At 51.5% G+C, this 17,691-nt stretch overlaps 1 non-coding gene across 1 annotated transcript; it reads right to left on the reverse strand.

Annotated features, from left to right (window-relative positions):
• Positions 1–298: 298 nt before the first annotated feature.
• LOC111538960 lies at positions 299–488 on the reverse strand. The gene has a single exon (XR_002730526.1). It is a non-coding gene; the product is annotated as a U2 spliceosomal RNA (small nuclear RNA).
• Positions 489–17,691: the final 17,203 nt, after the last annotated feature.

A 17,691-nucleotide genomic window follows, 5' to 3' on the forward strand; every position in this document is an offset into this window, starting at 1 on the left:
ACTGTCACAGAGTAGAGAGATAACACACGTGCAGATACACTGACCCATGAGGATGTGCAGAGCCATCTGCAAGTATACCAATACCATGCCCCAAAGGAGTAGAGAGCCTGTAAATAAAGCACAAGGACACTCACAAGGGAGTGGCCCACCTCCAGGCAGCCTGCCTTCCTGTCTACCTCCTGCCAGCCTCCCACCTCTTGCCTCCTCTTCCTTGTTTGTTCACTGGCACCAAGTCTGCTACTCACACCATCTCATCCCCTCACCCCTCTCTCTGGGAGTAGAACTCTCTCTTGCCCCCTGGTGATGCACCATTCCTGGAGGTCCTGCAATACCAGGTTGATGCATAGGAGTGGATGGAGAAAGCTCCTTTTCTATCCCCCTGCTCCAAAAACCCATCTAATTTATTGTCCTCAGATAGAGGATATATCAGATGTTAAACTGGTAAAAACATACTACATTTGATCTTAGCCATAAGACCGAGAGGTGATAGGAGTGGAACTCTATAGAACCCAAAGGGTGTGAGTGGAAATGGTGGGGGTGGGGTGCTCTGAACAGCTGACCCCTGTAGTAGCACCATCACACATGCATCTGGGGACCCCAGGACATACCCTCCTGCTTTTTTGATCCTCACAACAAGCCTTTACTGGAGCTTCTGGGGAAAATTGATTCCCTTTTCCCCTCTTTAAGGCACACCTTTCACTCTGGAGCCCTGGAGTAGAACTTAGCTCCTCTACTCAGTCATCAGCTAAAAATTCAGGAATTCCACAAAAGCTCCTAAAATCTCAGGGTCCTAGAAAAAGTCACTGAAAGTTCATCTCTGCCATTCTCCTACCTCCAGGCAAGGGTGATCCTCTTCATGGAGACAAGTGGCACAGAGAATCTACACACTCACTTGGCCCTACTAAGCCTTGATATCAGGAAGTTGAACTCTAGTCCCAGGGATTTAATCCATGTTTGTTAGTAACTCCACCAGGATATGTGAAGTTCCTCTCCCAAGGAATACCTAGGCATCCCCAAGACCTCCTGGGTTCCTCCCCGGGGGACCATGCCATAAAGCAGAAGCCCCAGGTACTCAGGCCATTGACCCCAGAAGGATCCCAAGAGGGGATGTAGAGTCTGGGTTTTTCCATGCTCTTTCTGGTACATTTCCTCTTTGGCCATCAGGGCTAGAACCTAAGCAACCTCTTCCTAGGCTTAGTCATTTCAGCAAAACAGAAGTAGATCAATCAAATGCAATAAATAAAAGAAAAGAAATTAAAATCCAAGACTCTTGCAAAGATCCTGATAACTGATTTCCGGATGATTCACTGGTGTTTTCTGTGCTCCTGTCCCTTTCCTTTCCATGATTATAAATAATGTCGATCATCACCAGTGTCTTTTTGAAGCTGGGATGTCACCACATTAGAGAATGAGTACCCAATCACATGGGGGTGGGCCAGGAGGCAGTAGACAGCCCAACAAATACAATTTTGTCATCTTAGAGGTGAGGAGAAAGTCCAAGGACCTCTGTCTTGTCTTGGAGACATGAGTCTTTGAGGATGAAAGTGAGCTGTCTCCAAGGGCAGGAGGTTTGTCTGGCAGCTAATTTCTTCAGATTCCTCTGAGGTTCCTATTTTATGTCCCATTTGGGCTTTGTCAGTGCAGCTATGTTTGGGGACTGTGTATGTGTCCCTGATTCCTAGACTGACCCAGCAAAAGGAATTGAGGTTTGAGGGAGCATATTCTGCTGTGGTGGAGGAAAGAGGAGGCACCTGCCCCAGAACCACCCCCAACTCCCCTCACTGGCCAGAGAAGAGAGAAAAGAAAACAGCCCCTGCCCCTGGGACACAGAAAGGCTAATCTGCTCAAAAGCTGGAGGCTGGATAAAATGACCCCTGCCTGGTATGGATGTCAAAGGAATGTCTCTGAGGAAATGTCATTCCACTCCCCCAGAGGGCCCTGGAGGTGGTTGGTAATCCACCCGTGCTCCCCCCACTCAAGTACCCCCCACAACCCATTCCCCTGCAACACACACACACATGTGTGCACATACACACACATGCATACACATAAATCTTAATTGTGTCCAGGGCTTTTTACGGCGTTAATTAATCATATTTAGGGCTGTTTCCAGCTGTTGCTGAGGGAAGGAAGGTCCCACACGCCTGTGACTTAGGGTAAATCCAATCAGATGGAGGAATTCTTTGATTCTGAAGAAGCCGAGCATGGGAAAGACACTGCTAATCCCAGAGCCTCTCCGACCCCTGCCTGTCACCTCCCCATCGCTGCCTTTGGAAACTGATCCGAGCTGAGGAAGGGGACGGGAGTGGATGCAGAAGTGGGCATAGGGCTTTGCTGAGCTGAGCTGACTGCCTGGGGCCCTGCTTCAGATGAAAGGAGGGTTGATGGGAAGGAGGGATTAGGGCTTCAGTGCTGACCAGGAGCTTCTGCCCGTGTACTTAGGCCATTTAGTGAGCTCGGGAGAGTCCCTGATTCCTGAATAGCTACTGGGCCCAAGAGCTATTACAGGAGGCTGGGCCTGGAATAGCAGACCAGTAGGAGGGCAGAACTGACCTAATTACAGCTCTGCACAGTCCGTGTGGTCTAACAGGGGGCCTTGCCCAAGCCTTTCTTCTTGCCTGTGCCTTCTCCCGAAGCCCCAGCGGCGACACTCTCTGCTCCCTCAGGCTCTCATGTGTCTCTCTGTATCTGGGCCTGCTTTATCTCGCTCCTCCTAGGGCTCTACAGCTGGATTTCTGACTCTTCTACTGATCTCTGAAATCCTGGGGCACCACCTCACACCTTCATGGAGAGAGATGAACCTTCAGACAGGGACGTCTTCAGGGGAGGGGTAGCCCGGCAGGTGTTAATGACCCCTTCTTTGGTTTAGCCAGTGGCCCATTGGGTACTCATGTGGAGCAAATACGGGATGGAGGGGGAGAGAGCTGCTGCTGAGGATGGGGGCAGGAAGGGACTGTCTTGCCCCTTAGAGACCTACATGTGTGTGGGCAGGGAAGGGAGGGGTCCCAGGGGTCCCAGGAAAGTGAGAGGGTAGAGGGCTATAAGGCCAAACAGGGACAAAGTAGTTGCTGCCCTATCCTCCCCGATACAAGGACCCCACCCCAGCATATCCCCTTGTCAAGGCTTTCTGGGTCCTGGCCTACCTGGGCCTAAATAATTGAGGAGCCCATTATAGCCTTGCTGTTTCCTCACTGTCAAGTGTGAACGCTGCACTGGTCGGGTGGGGAAATGGGGCTAATTTGAATTGATAATAGGAAACACGGGGAAAAGTCATCTATAGTGAGTGAGGAGCAAGCGATCCCTGAGCAGATGCTAAATCTTGTATAATGAAAGAATCTGCCGATGTCAATTATGTACGAGCATCTTTGCAGTGGTTGGAGGCGGTGGGTGGGTGAGGGAACGGAGGGCCGGGTGCATCCCATAAACCCAAACACCCATCAAAGGCTCATACATATGGAGCGGTGGAGATTACAGCATAAATTTGAATGTTATGAATGTGGATGAGGGACAGGCAGGAAGCCCACCTCATAAGGGGGCTATTTTCAGTGCACTTGTACAAGGGAGCTTTTGTCCTCTCGGTTCCTCAGCGGTGTTTCCTCCATGTCAGCTGTGACCCTCTGCACCCAGTTGTATCCCAGGATAAGAAAGAAAGTCAGGATATGAGGGTGCTGGGACAGGGTAAGATCAGCTGTTCTTCTGGGGCCTGGATGTGAGTCCCTTGGGAGCTCTGGGCCCAAACTGTCCTTGACCCATTCAGAGTGCTGCCAGGATGTTTAGCTGGGCATGGTGGTGCACGCCTTTAGTCCTAGCTACTTGGGGGAACTGAGGCAGAAGGATCACTTGAGCCTAGGAGGTTGAGGCTGCAGCAAGCCAAGATCGTGCCACTGCACCCCATCCTGGGCGACAGAGCGCTTCCAGGATGTGATCTAGAGATCAATGTGACCAGATCCAGAGGGATATCCTGAAATATCTCTGATATGACCACAGCTTTCCCTCCCCACAATGGAAGAGACGGGAAAGAGCAATGTAGATGATGATGCCAACCACAGATTGGGCAGGGAGATCCTGGAAGACAGCCTCAAGGAAGAGGTCAAAAACTGTGCTATAAAGGGGGCTAACAACTCAGAAGGGCAATATCAGCAGCACATCTTTCCATTCCTAAGTACAAGTCCTCATCACATATGGGATCAGGTGTTTGTGAGTATACACATGCATGCACACCCTGTAACAGGGCCCAGACCCCTTCATCAGTTCCCAACCTGCAGTCGCTCCCTGAGCAGGCTTCGTGATTTGTAGTGCAGGCCACCCAGGGACTTTAATCTTCACCGTGACAAATGCAATAAAAGGAACAATTTGGAGATCACAGCTAAGGAAGACACATTTACAAACCCTTCCCCAAAGGTTGGATGTGGCTGTCACCATGTGATTTGTGCTGGAGATGAAGCAGGGAGGGGGAGAGGGGGAGACAGATAGCTGGAGAAGGAGGGCTGGGGAAGAGGAAGCATCCCCAGCTCTCTCCTCCTCACCCTCTCTGCTGGATCACAGTGGAAGGGGCTAAGCTAGCAGAAGGAGGACTGGACCCACTGGCAGCCAGTGCCACCCTCCCCCATCACGACTATGGAGCACAACTCAATTATGAAGAACACAGCCCAGAACCACAAAGCTGCAGAGATTCATCTCAGCGGTTCTGGGGCTCTATCTGGAAGAGGGATGGCAGGTGGGGGTGGAGGGGATAGGGTTTGGAGAAGAGCAAGAGAAAGGGAGAGGCAGAGTGGAAAAGACATTTTAATAGAAAGACAGTGACATTTCAAGTTGCAAAGGGAGCACCCTAAGAAACTCTATTCTCAGACAGGAAAGGGGAGGGGAGATTTTCCAATCAGGGCTCCTCCATCAGGCCTATCAGGAGGGGTCCAAACATAGAGCAACAATGTGGGTGGAGGGAACACTTAATCTGGGGATGAATCCATCAGGCAGGCAGATAAGCCTGGAGTTCCATAGGATAAGGTCAAATTGAAGTCTTAGAACTAAGCTGGTAGATGACTTGAGATGGTGGGTGGTACAGTCAGGAACCTTCCTATCCCCTCTGAGTCTTCTTTATACAATGAGTGCTAGGCCAGATGACCGGGCTTCTCCAGGGTGGTGAATCTGGGCTGGATCATGGACTCCAAGGGCATGTAGGAAGTAGGGAGTTGGGGAGGTTGAGGAATGTAAGGAGGTGGGGAATGGACAAAAGTATGTTTTCTAAGCTCTAGACACAAAGGAGAGAAGCCCCTACATAGGAATGAAGAGAGGGGCTTGGGAGGGACTAAATCAAGGCTGACTTTCTCAAGGCATCTCTCCTTGGGGCAGGGGCTAAAAGTGTAGAAACATTCAAACAAGGTGAGTCCCTAGATATGGGCTCCATGGTAGACAGTGACACAAAAGGAACTAACTGCTAATGCTGGATGGGGCAATTCCCATGGTCCTCTGCTGCCTCCCTCTGGAGAGGGCAGGAAGGTGAGCTCTGCCCTGCTGCCAGCCCCTCTGCAAGTCCTCCTGGCTTCTCTTCACTGCACCTCACCTCCATCTAGGTCCTTGATTTCTCCCCAGGTCCTCATACACTGTATGAGTCAGGGTTTTCCAGAGAAACAGACCAATAGGAGAAAGAGAGAAAGGAAAAGAAAGGAGAGAGAGAGAGAGAGAGAGAGAAAGGAAGAAAGAAAGAAAATAAAAGAAAAGAAAGAGAAAAAGAGGAGAGGAGAGAGAGAAAGAAAGAGAGAGAGATAGAAAGAAAGATAAAGAAAGAGGAGAAAGAGAAAGAAAGAGAGAAAAGAAAAGAAAGAGAGAAGGAGACAAGGAGAGAAGGAGAGAAAGAGGTAGAGAAAGAAAGAAAGAGAGAGAGAAAAACAGAAAGAAAGAGAGAAAAAAAGAAAGATGGAAAGAAAGAGAAGGAAGGAAGAAGGTAGATAAAGGGATTTATTATGAATGATTGATTCACACAATTATGGAGGCTAAAAATCCCATTATGTGCTGACTGCAAGCTAGAGGCCCAGGAAAGCGAGTGGTATAGTTCCAGTCCAAGCCCAAAGGTCTGAGAACTGTTGGGAGGAGCGGTGCTGATGTATAAGTTTTGGTCCAAGTCACAAGCCCCCAAAACCAACAATGTCAAATCATAAGACAAGAGGAAATGGATGGCCTAGATCAAGCAGAGAGCAAATTCACCCTCCCTTTTTCTTCTATTCAGGCCATCAACAGATTGAATGATGCCCACCCACAGTGGTAAGTGTGAGTCTTCCTTACTCAACCTACTGATTCCAGAAACTCCCTCCACAGATACATCCAGAAATAATGTTTTCCCAGCTATCTGGGCATCCCTTAGCCCAGTCAAGTTGGCATATAAAGTTAAGTATTCCAAGCTGGGTGAGGTGGCTCATGCCCATAATCCCAGCACTTTGGGAGGCCGAGGCGGGTGGATCACCTGACGTCAGGAGTTTGAGACCAGCCTGGCCAACACGGTGAAACCCTATCTCTACTAAAAATACAAAAAGTAGCCGGGTGTGATGGCACATGCCTGTAATCCCAGCTATTCAGGAGGCTGAGGCAGGAGAATTGCTTGAACCCAGGAGGCAGAGGTTGCAGTGAGCTGAGATTGTGCCACTGCACTCCAGCCTGAGTGACAGAGCAAGACTCTGTCTCGAAACAAATAATAATAATAATAATAATAATAATAATAATAATAATAATAAAAGTATCCCAGACACCATCTTCACAACTGACAATGCCTCCTGATACCCCCTCTCCCACCACAGAGAAAGCACTAGATAAAAAATACACTATGAGTCCGGTGTAGTGGCTTATGCCTGTAAGCCCAGTGCTTTGGAAGGCTGAGGTGAGCAGATTGCTTGAGGCCACAAGTTCAAGACCAGCCAGATCAACATAGTGAGATCCTGTTTCTACAAAAAAAAAAAAAAAAAAAAAGAAGAAGAAGAAAAGAAAAAATTAGCCAGATGTGGTGGTGCATACCTGTAGTTCTAGCTAGTCAAGAGGCTCAGGCAGAAGGATTGCTTGAGCGCAGGAGGCAGAGGCTGCAGTGAGCTATGATCATGCTGCTGCACTCTAGCCTGGGGGACAGAGCGAGAACCTGTCTCTTAAAAAAAAAAAAAAGACTAGTTGGTGAGCAAAAGGGGCTCTCTGACATCTTCTCTATTCTCTGTCTCTCTTCTTAGAGAAGGAAGGGACTTTGACTTGGCTTACTCATTTGCATCCCTGCCCCCAAGGATAGGCTTGGCTGGGAAGGTAGAGAGAGGAGAAGACCAAGAATTGGCTCATGCCCTGTGGCCTCCTCCTTTCCCTATATGACTTTACCTAGGGCCAAGACCAAGCCCAAAGCCAGGTGGGAGTCTCTGTTGACTGACTGCCCTCCCCTGCCAGAGGACTGATCCCAACTGAGCAATCCCTGACCCTCAGCTCTGTCTGCCTCTCACCAGGCTTAGTCTAGTGGTGAGGAGCTTGAGACCTCAGATGGTGGGGGGGGGGGGCCTGTAAAAGAGGGTCAGAAATGGCCAGTGGGTCACATGGACTCTAAGAGAGACACTTCCCATCCCTAAGTCCTTAGACTTAGTCTAGCGGACTGGAGGTTGATGGGAAAATAACAAAAAAGTCAAGGAGAAAGCCATTCCAGGTTCCCCCCTCCTTCATGTTCATAACTGTTTGGCACATTCTTACACATGCACTCACAAACATGCATGCATGTGCACGCGCGTGAGCGCGCGCGCACACACACACACACACAGAGCTGAGCTACATATGACAAATCATGGAGTGGGGATGAGTGTGGTGGGCTTGTGGGGAAGAGCAGAGCAGGAGGTTGTGATAGTCAGCTGAGGGTGCAGGGGCAAAGCAAGGGGCACTTTGTGGGGAGCAGTAAGGTGACTACACATGGGGGGCTGGAGGTCAAGAGAAAATAGAGAGGGAGATGAATTGAAGCAGAGGGTCATCCAGAGGCCGAGGAGGGGGTGCCTCTAAAGGCAAGGATCTGGCCTATGAGCTGTGCTAGCAGAATTCTATGGTGACTGGGCACCCAGGCATTGGGTAAACCAGTGTACCCTGTTCTGAATAAGAGGTGAGCCACTCAGGCCTCCAAAGACACCCCCAGAAGGAAGCCAGAGGCCAGGAGTGCTCCAGGTCTCATTCTTCTTCCCCTCTCCTGTTAAGTGGACAGGGTAGGTGGGAGTTGGGCTGCTGATCCCCATTTCTCCTCTCCCTCGAAAGCCTGGACTCACCCACTCTCTCCAAATTCAATTGTCCTTGATGAGATCCACTCTCCCACACTGAGCTTCCCTACCCCCTCCCAAAAGGGGCCAGGGAGACTAAAACAGGTTCTCTCTGTCTTGCTCTATTTTTTTTTTTTTCTTGTTTTCCACCACCATGTTCCAGGACCCAGGACACGCTCTGCCTTGCTCTAAATCCTAAACTGGACAAGCTTAGGGTAGGAAGAGTCAGCGGCGACTGTGGCTTCCTACCCATTTTCTTATTTGCCTGAGCCTTGCCTTACAACCTGTTGTCAGTAGGTAAGATGTCAGGTCAGTGGGGGTGGGAGATTGAGTATTTTGACCTTGGGAGGACCGTCCCTGTCTTTATCCATTCCCTGCCAGCCCTCAGTGCCCTTTGAAGGTTTATAGTCATATAAATCGCAGAGTCCCATGCCAGGCTTGGAATTTGCAACTATAAATAGGCAGGAGGTAAACAAGGTGGCAGATGCAGGGGCTTGCGACAAGACGGAAAATCTGCCCCTCTTTGCCTGGGCAGGGGCCAAGGCACATCCGTGGAAAGGGATATCTTCCCTCCCTTGTCACCTCTCCTCTCCTGCCTGCTGCCTGCTGGCTGCCTGTGCTCTGGGCTTCTAGTCTTTTCCCTCCAGGGATTTATCCTCCAAGTCAGCTTTCTGCTCTAACTCTCCCTGGCCACCTGCCCTGTTCATCTTGCCCTGAGTCAAGACAGGGTGGAGGGATTGCCTCCATTAGGCTCTGTGCCCCTCGGCCTCCCTCCAACTGCTTCACATTTTATCCCGTGCTCCTCTAGTAGGTCTTGAGGCAGTGCCGCCTCTGCCAACCACCAGTCTCCACCACTAGGGGCGCCCTGATCCCTTCTCCATCCTAACAGCCAAGGTGATGCTAACATTTCTCAAGCAGGAAACGGTATTAGGAAACTCTGGGGAAACAAAGCAAAGACCCTCACCTCCCACTCATTCCCTTCTAAAGCACAGAATGTGAGAGTGCACAGATTTTCTGTTGCTTGGGTTGACGGACACCTGCCTGGCCACTTGGAGTTTCTACCCATGATCTCTGGGCTGTGTGAGCTACATTCTGAGCAAAGAGTCTGAGTTTGAGACAATTTAGGTAGCATGCTTTTTAGATTCACCCCTGCCTTCTCTCTGCCCCAGGGCCAGGCTGATTTTGTCCTGGCCCTGGCAGGTTCCCAGCCACCAACAGTCTTCTGAGGAATGTCAGGCCCCACTGGCCCTGCAATTACCTCTCTTCATCCCTCTTGGAAGAATCTGGATCTTCAGCCCTGAAATTCCTTCTTTCATCCTAAACCTGGGCTCTCCAATCATACTCACCCATCATTTTAGAATCACAGAAACTAGAAGGAAATAAATCTATTTTTTCTCATTTTACAATTGAGGAAACTGAAGCCCAGAGTGGTGAAGTGACTTTCACCTCAGCTAAAGTCACACAGCTAAGATTGGCTTTGTTGCTAATGTTGGAAACACTCCTCTGCCAAGGTTGGCTTCTCCACCTAGACCTTAACTTCCCAACTCCTGCTGGCTTCCTTTGACCCCCAGAAGCAGAGCAGACACCTTTCAAAGGTTCATTCTCCTTTGCGCCCTACCTCTACCTGGCCTCTACATAGGGAGAGGGAAAGGACAGACTCCGAATCTCAAGAAATGGTTGAATTATATGTGGCTCCGTTTTCAGTACCTTCAACCCCCCATTTCCCTGAGTCTTCTTCTCTGATGGCTTATTGGGCAGATGATCCTGGAGGAATGACTCCCCAGAAGCCCACCTTCACAAAGCATTGAGGGGCATCCTTCCCACTGTGGGAAGCCACTTCCCTGGCTGCTCCTTTATTTTTCTAACGAATGTCAATTTCCTAAATTGGATGGCAAGGTGAGACAAGTGCGGTTCTTTGAATGGTGTCCCTTATTCCCTGGGTATGCAATGCTCAAGGGAGCACATGTGCATGCACTCATGTTCTCACCACCATCCTGTTCAAGGGGTCTGTCTTAATCCATTTCTGCAGCCATAACAAAATAGCTGACTCTGGATAATTTATAAATAATAGAAATTCAGGCCAGGCGTGGTGACGCACGCTTGTAATCCAAGTACTTTGGAAGGCCAAGGTGGGAGGATTGCTTGAGCCCAGGAATTTGAGGCCAGCCTGAGCAACATGGTGAAGCCCATCTCTACAAAAAGTACAAAAAAATTAGCCACCTGTGGTAGCAGGTGCCTGTAGTCCCAGCTACCCGGGAGGTTGAGGTGGAAGGTTTGCTTGAGGCCAGGAGGTGGAGGTTGCAGTGAGCTGAGACTATGCCACTGCACTCCAGCCTGGGTTACAGAGTGAGATTCTGTAATAATAATAATAATAACAATAATAGAAATTTGTTTTTCACAGTTCTGGAGGCGGAAAGTCCAAGGTCAAGGGGCCAGGAGATTTGGTGTCTGGTAAAGGATATCTCTCTGCTTCGTAGTTGGCACCTCTTGCTGCATTCTCACACGACAGAAGAGGGAAAAGTGGCAAACAACTCCCTCAAGCCCTTTTATGAGGGCTCTAATATTATTTGTGAGGGCATGACCGAAGCACCTCCTAAAGGCCCCACCTCTTAATACTATTGCTTTGGGGATTCAGTTTCAATATGAATTTTGGAGGGAAACAAACACCACAGCAGGGTCCTAAGCTAGGAGCAAGACCAGAATCTCTGGGTCCATGTTTCAAATGAGTCGCGAGGAAAGGAAGACAAATACAGGAATTGATTTGGGAGACAGATAGTGAGGACATGAGTTCCTGTGGTCCACTGAGGGCAAAGGGAAGGAGGTGGCACAGGTGACTAAGGTAAGTCGGAGCGTTCTGGCTCCCTGATGGCTGGAAAGGGACTCCCTTTCCACCGAGCTGTTAGGATGAATGAAATCTGTAGGCGAGAGGGAAGATGCTGATGGCAGTCAGACAAGGAGAGTTCTGAGAGGGAGTCCAGTTACCCCAGGATACTCCCATCCTACAGCTGGACTGGAGTTCCCAGTGTGCCATCTGGGAGTGCCTGGGATGTGTGTGGGGCAGCTGGAGGGATGGCCATCATCTATCCAGCACCTGTCCTGCCCCCAAAGGCTGATGATGTAACAGTATAACAATGTGGCAGAGGACAAGGGGGTTTTTGTAATGTTGCTCTGTGGGAGGAACAGTCCAGCTTTCAGTGATATGGCTGGGATAAGGCAGCTGTTGTCTCTTCTCTGAGCTCAGAAGAAGCCCCTACCCCTTCAGTGAGCAGTCTGAGCCTGGGTCCACTCACCTTCATTGCAGTCCTTTAATCATGGGATGGCTCATGACTCTCCTTCCAAGGAACAATGATTTGCACTGCACCTGTCAGCCACATAGACTCTAATCAGAGATCAAACAGGGCACAGAAAAGACCCTGCCCAGGAATGAAATGGAGACCTTCCTTTGGGGTAGGGGACATTCAGGCCCTGGAAGAACCTTTTTTTTTTTAAAGAGTTTTGCAAGGAGTTTTGCTCTTGTTGCCCAAGCTGGACTGCAGTGGTGTGATCTCAGCTTACTACCACCTCCGCCTCCCAGGTTCAAGTGATTCTCCTGCCTCAGCCTCCTGAGTAGCTGGGATTACAGGTGTGTGCCACCATGCCCGGCTAATTTTTGTATTTTTAGTAGAAACGGGGTTTCACCATGTAAGCCAGGCTGGTCTCGAACTCGTGACATCAGGTGATCCACTTTTCTTGGCCTCCCAAAATGCTGGGATTATAGGCATGAGCCACCATGCCCAGCCAAAAGAATCTTTATCCTAGGTCTCCAGGCATTGCCTCCTCCCACTCCACAGCCACATCCCATCTCCCTGGTCTTCTGATGCCCTTCATTTGCCCAAGTGCCTTCAATTTAGGCCTCCCACAAAGGCCCTCTTCCCACCTTCTACCTGTTCTCTCTGGAGGGCCTCACCTTGGTCTTCAATGATCCTTCATCCTGGCCCTCCAGAGAATCTCACCAGGATGTGATCCTGCCTATAGATTCATTGTCCACCATTGTCCAAGTTCTCTAGATGCTTTGCTAGCCAGGCTCAGAGAGTGGACTGGTGAGTCAGGTCCTTTATCTCCCCAATCTGACCACTTTCCCTTCTGCCTCTTCATTCAAGCTCCCCAGCTGGTCACGCCCTAGAAAAGCAATCTCAGCATCTGCTTTCTCACTCTCCCTTTCCTTATCCATGACCAGAAACCCTAGATGGGAGGCTGAGACAAGAAAATTGCTTTGGACCAGGAGTTCGAGTCCAGCCTGGGCAACATAGGGAGACCCTCATCTCTGGGGGGGGGGGGGGAAGGAAACCCCCAGTGTCATTCTCCAAACTATTAGACTGTTCTTGAAGGTAGCAGCCATAACTTACTCACTCCTGTGCCTCAAACTCAACACTTCAAAAGTTAAAGGTTCAATAAATATTTATTGAAAGAATCAGTCCTCAGCCGGGCACTGTGGCTCACACCTGCAATCACAGCACTTTGGAAGGCTGAGGCAGGTGGATCACCTGAGGTTGGGAGTTCGGGACCAGGCTGGCCAACAATGGAGAAACCCTGCCTTGGGCCGGGCGTGGTGGCTCACACCTGTAATCCCAGCACTTTGGGAGGCCGAGGCGGGCGGATCACAAGGTCAGGAGATCGAGACCACGGTGAAATCCCGTCTCTACTAAAAATACAAAAAATTAGCCGGGCGCGGTGGTGGGCACCTGTAGTCCCAGCTACTCAGGAGGCTGAGGCAGGAGAATGGCGTGAACCCGGGAGGCGGAGCTTGCAGTGAGCTGAGATCGCGCCACTGCACTCCAGCCTGGGCAACAGAGCGAGACTCTGTCTCAAAAAAAAAAAAAAAAAAGAAACCCCGTCTCTACTAAAAACACAAAATTAGCCGAATGTGGTGGCACGTGCCTGTAATCCCAGTTACTCAGGAGGCTGAGGCAGGAGAATCGCTTGAACCCGGGAGGCAGAGGTTGCAGTGAGCGGAGACCATGCCATTGCACTCCAGCCTAAGCAACAAGAGTGAAACTCTGTCTCAAAAAGAAAAAAAAAAAAAAAATCAGTCTTCAGACTTCTCCAGTGTATTTCCTTCTTTTCTCAGTATACTGTCCTGAGTTCTCAGCAACCACACACTTTTTTATTCCCAAGACAGCTTTTGAGGAGCTGTTCAGAAGCATTAACCTCTTTCAGTCCCAGATGATAAGGGGGAATGCGCTGATGTCCAGGTCTGGGACCCGGAGCTGAGCACATGGCCCGCCTGCCTCCCCTGAGCCTGGAGGCCCCAGGCGGGAATTGTCTGTCCTCACTCATCCTTGCCGCCAAGGCCTCCTCGCTTGTATTTATATACACTAAAGCCTCTGCTCGAATAAAACATCCATGTAAAATCCAATTTCCTCAGAATCTCTTTTGGAGCCTGGGCCTGAGATGGAGTAGGTAACCCCGGCGGTAACTGCCTGAACCACTCCTGCTGGCTGCAAAGGTGAGGCCCATTTTTCAATTATCTATCTGCTGTGACAGCAGCGGTCCAGCCATCGAGCCAAGGCGGGGGAGGGGAGAGGCAGAGCTGGGGAGGAGGGAGAAAGAGGGCAAGGGCACGGTGGGGGAGAGGGGGAGGGAGAAACCTAGGGAGAGGAGGCCCAGGGAGAGACCCTTGCGCCTGGCACCCAGTAGGTGCTCAAGAATTATTTGTAAAATGAGTGACCAAAGAGTGAATAGGGAGGGTGGGGGTGAGGCGAGGATAGGGGGAGAGCTGGAGAGACACAGAGTGGGTGGAGACAGGGAGGGGGGGGGGGGGGGGGGGGGAGGAGAGGCGAGCGTGGATGGAGCCAACAAGAGGCTCCTGTGTCAATCCGTGGAAACGGGAGGCAGAGTGATGCGGTCACAGCTCCTGCCATCAATATCCTCTAATATAAATGTCAGTGATGCTATTTTCCGCGCAGTCATTTCGCACACTGCTGATTACATTAACGTATAATGGAGGGGCGCCGGCTCCACTGCTTTCTCCCCTAACCCTCCCCCCGGTGATGTGTCAATAGCCGCCTCCATGAACAAGTCAATTTTCTGCAGGCTTGGCAGCGGAATAAATCTGCCCAGCTATGGGGAGAGCTGGAGATATTTATATGCCCTGAGCCTGCCTTCCGTGTGCGCGCGTGCGTGTGCGCGGCGGGCGGGGGCGCGAGCCTGAGCGGGGGTTGGGGGTAGTTCTGGGGCGCGCCGCCGAGCTGAATGATTTCCAGCCCCGACTCAATAAGAGGAGAATTTAGAGCGGTCCCTGAGCTGGGCTCCCAGAAACAGCCTTACACGTTTATTTTCCTTAGCTGAACAGGAAAGGCGAGAATTACATGTGGATTTATAGGACAGGAGCAGCTCAACCCAAATGCTCCCGCTCCAGGGGGCGGGGACGGGGGAGGGAGGTGGCAGGCCCGCTACCGGCCGCTGGGACCCTAGCTCGTGCCCGCGTTGGTGGGGGCGCACCCCCCTTGCCGGTTGCTTTAATTACATTTGTTCTTGTCCTTCGTGAGGGCGAGACTTCGGTGCGGCCTGCGTCGGGGGTGGGAGGAGGCGCAGGCCAGGACTGCCTGGAGGGGGGCGGGGGGGATGGGGAAGGGGGGGAGCCGGGAAGGGGGGGTGCTGTCAGCTTTTGCTCAGAAGCGGATCAATAGTAAGAGATCTAATGGGCTAACTGCCAAGCGGGCGCACCGAGGCGCTGCCCCGCGGGAGCGGGAGGGGGTGGGCGAAGGACGAGAGAAAGAAACGGGGGTGGGAAAGGGAGTGAGGACGGGGAGGGGGGAAGGGCAGGAAGAGTGGAAGAAGTAGGGGGAGGAGAAAATAGAGAAGGGGAGAGAAGGAGAGCGGGAGCGGGAGGGCAGAAACAGGACAGGACAGTCCTCGTAGGGGAGTCTCTTCACAAGGGGGAGCCTTTCCTGGAGCTGCCAGACCCCGTAGCCGCCAGCCGCCCGGGCCTCAACTCTGTCATTGAGCCGCCAGAGGGCGGCGCGACCCTGTGCTCTCCCCGCGGATCTCAGGGTTTCCTCGCTCGGGCGCGAGTGACCGGTCGCCGCCAAAGATTGGTCCCTGCCTGGCGCCCTCTGTCCTCTCCCGGAGAGTCTCCCGCGTGGCAGGGTGGGCATAGGGCGACTGCCCCAACTCCTGCCCCAAAGGAAGGAACCTTCTGGCTTTCCTGGTGTTGGTCCTGGCGCCCTGGGACCCTAGAGCCCCGGGGAAGCGCCCAAAGGCTGGGTTACCAGGCCCAGGGCTGACCACTGTCCCCGGAAGACCCCCAAGGCCGCGGCCGACGCGGCGTGGAGGCGCTGGGAGATCTGGGCCTTCGCTGCCCGGCTGGGGAGCGTGGGCGAGTCTCCGGGAAGTCCTGCGCGAAGCGTCCTTCTGTGCTGGCTGCGCGGGCGCTAAGGAGGCCAGCCAGGGTCGCCAGGGATCAAGGCTGTAGGGCCCGGTTTTAACTCATTCGGTTCCTGGCCATTGACTGTCCTTTTCTCAGCTCTGGGGCCTCATCCCTTCCCAAACTAAGTTAGAAAATAAAATACAGCCCAACACCCTCAACAGGCAAGTCCTGCCACCCTGGAGAGGGGAGCCTGGTGGTGACAGCTCAGTGTTCTCGACCTGGGAGGATAGCAGAATTACTTGAGGGAGATTTTTAACATAAGCGTGTTTACCCGCACGCACGCATTGTAAGGAGCTTGTATGTACAGGTAGTGCTTTCTGGAAGCATGCCCGGTGTCAGAGCTCCCCAGATAACGCTGATACAGAGTCCCACATGAACATTACCTGAAGAAACTGCCTGGAGACGGGGGGCACTAGGAATGGGAACATGGGGAGACCAGGAGTGGGGCACTGTCAGCTTTGGCTCTGAGTGGATCAATAATAGTACAAGATCTAATGGGCTACCTGCCAAGTGGGTACACTGAAAAATGTCACATATTTTTTCATGTTGGACGTGGTAGCTCAGCCTGGGCTATTTGCCCTCATGAATGTGTCTGTGTGTCACTGCGTGTATATGTTGCTGGGTACCTGCACCACTGGGTAAGCATTGCTTTGTGCATTTTTGTGTGTGTGCGGATGTCACTGGGTAAGCATCATCCGGTGTATCATTGATGTTATCATCAGCATTTACTGAGAGCACCTATTGTGTGTGTGTCATCGTACATGCCTGTCCTGATGAGAGTGAGTGTGGATCCTGGGGTGTGTTTGTGCTGTATTGAGCTCATCTCTGTGGGCTCCATTGTGGGGCACAGCTATTGTCTCCATGTCATTGAGAGTGTGTGCTGGCAAGAGCTCGTGACACAAATGGAACGAAGCTGATCTGCCCTAGAAGCGAAGGCGGCAATGACCTTCTTTTTCCAATTATATCCTGGTCAGAGGTGAGTGACCTCTCTCCACTAAGGCCACTTCTTGTCATGCAAACCGAGCAGAAGGATGGAGATTAGAGGAATGTGACCGAGTCACGTGTGAAAACAATCAGCTATCAATGGGCCCTGATCAATGCCCCAGATTATAGATGAGCCCAGGGCAAGCAGTCACTTTGGAGTTTTTCCCAAGAAGGCAAAAACACACAGCACACAGCCATACACGTCACACATCCCGAGAGACCCACAGCCTGGGGACAGGTAGGAAGTGGGTTGGGGAGAGCTGGGCAAATCAATGGCCACCCATTTTGAAGTGGTGGGCAACTGTTATTATTAGTAGGTGGTTATGTTGTTTTCGCTAAAGATGCAACCTTTATTCCGCTGGTAGCGGGAAGTATAAAAGCTTGTGTTTAGTGTTTTCTATTTTAAGTCCAGAGAGTTAGGACTCTTAAGTGGGTCACAGGAGGCAGTGTGGGGATTTGGAGGAAACTCATGTCAGGAATGGGAGCAATAGAGGGCTTGTATTGAGAGAGTGGCAAAGGAAAGTCTTTGGTCAGCTGTGGGCAGGGGGCAGGTATGAAGCAGAGTGGCTCCTGGGGCCAGGGCACTTGTCCTTAGGACAACTTGAAACCAGGTTGTTGGGCGAGGGGGTTGAACTTCTGAAAGGCAGGGCCAGCCCTAACCACAAATACGCTTCATGATAGCAGGAGAGCACCGGGCTTGGGGAGTAGCGGCCTCTGAAGGGCCTGACCATGAGGGCCCTCATGAAGTGTGCCTGGTCTTTGGAGACAGGTGGTGCAGGCACTTGAGGGGCTATAAGGACGAGCTGAGGAGGCCAGGACTGGGTCAGAACCTATAGGGTCAAGGGAGACCAATGAGAAGATGGAAGAGTTCTGGAAGGGCTGGAGGATCTCATTGGACCTGGCTCTGGATTCAGCTGAGCCTGCTTGTGGCCAGCAGTCAGTGTGGCTGAGTCTAGCACCCATGCTAGCCATGGCTGAGGCAAGGGGAAGGATTATGTCCTCTGTGCCCACTGGGGTGTGTCAGGCAGTCCTTGGAGGCCTTTAGTT

The sequence above is a fragment of the Piliocolobus tephrosceles genome, chromosome 9 (genome assembly GCF_002776525.5).
Source record: "Piliocolobus tephrosceles isolate RC106 chromosome 9, ASM277652v3, whole genome shotgun sequence".
NCBI lineage: Eukaryota > Metazoa > Chordata > Mammalia > Primates > Cercopithecidae > Piliocolobus > Piliocolobus tephrosceles.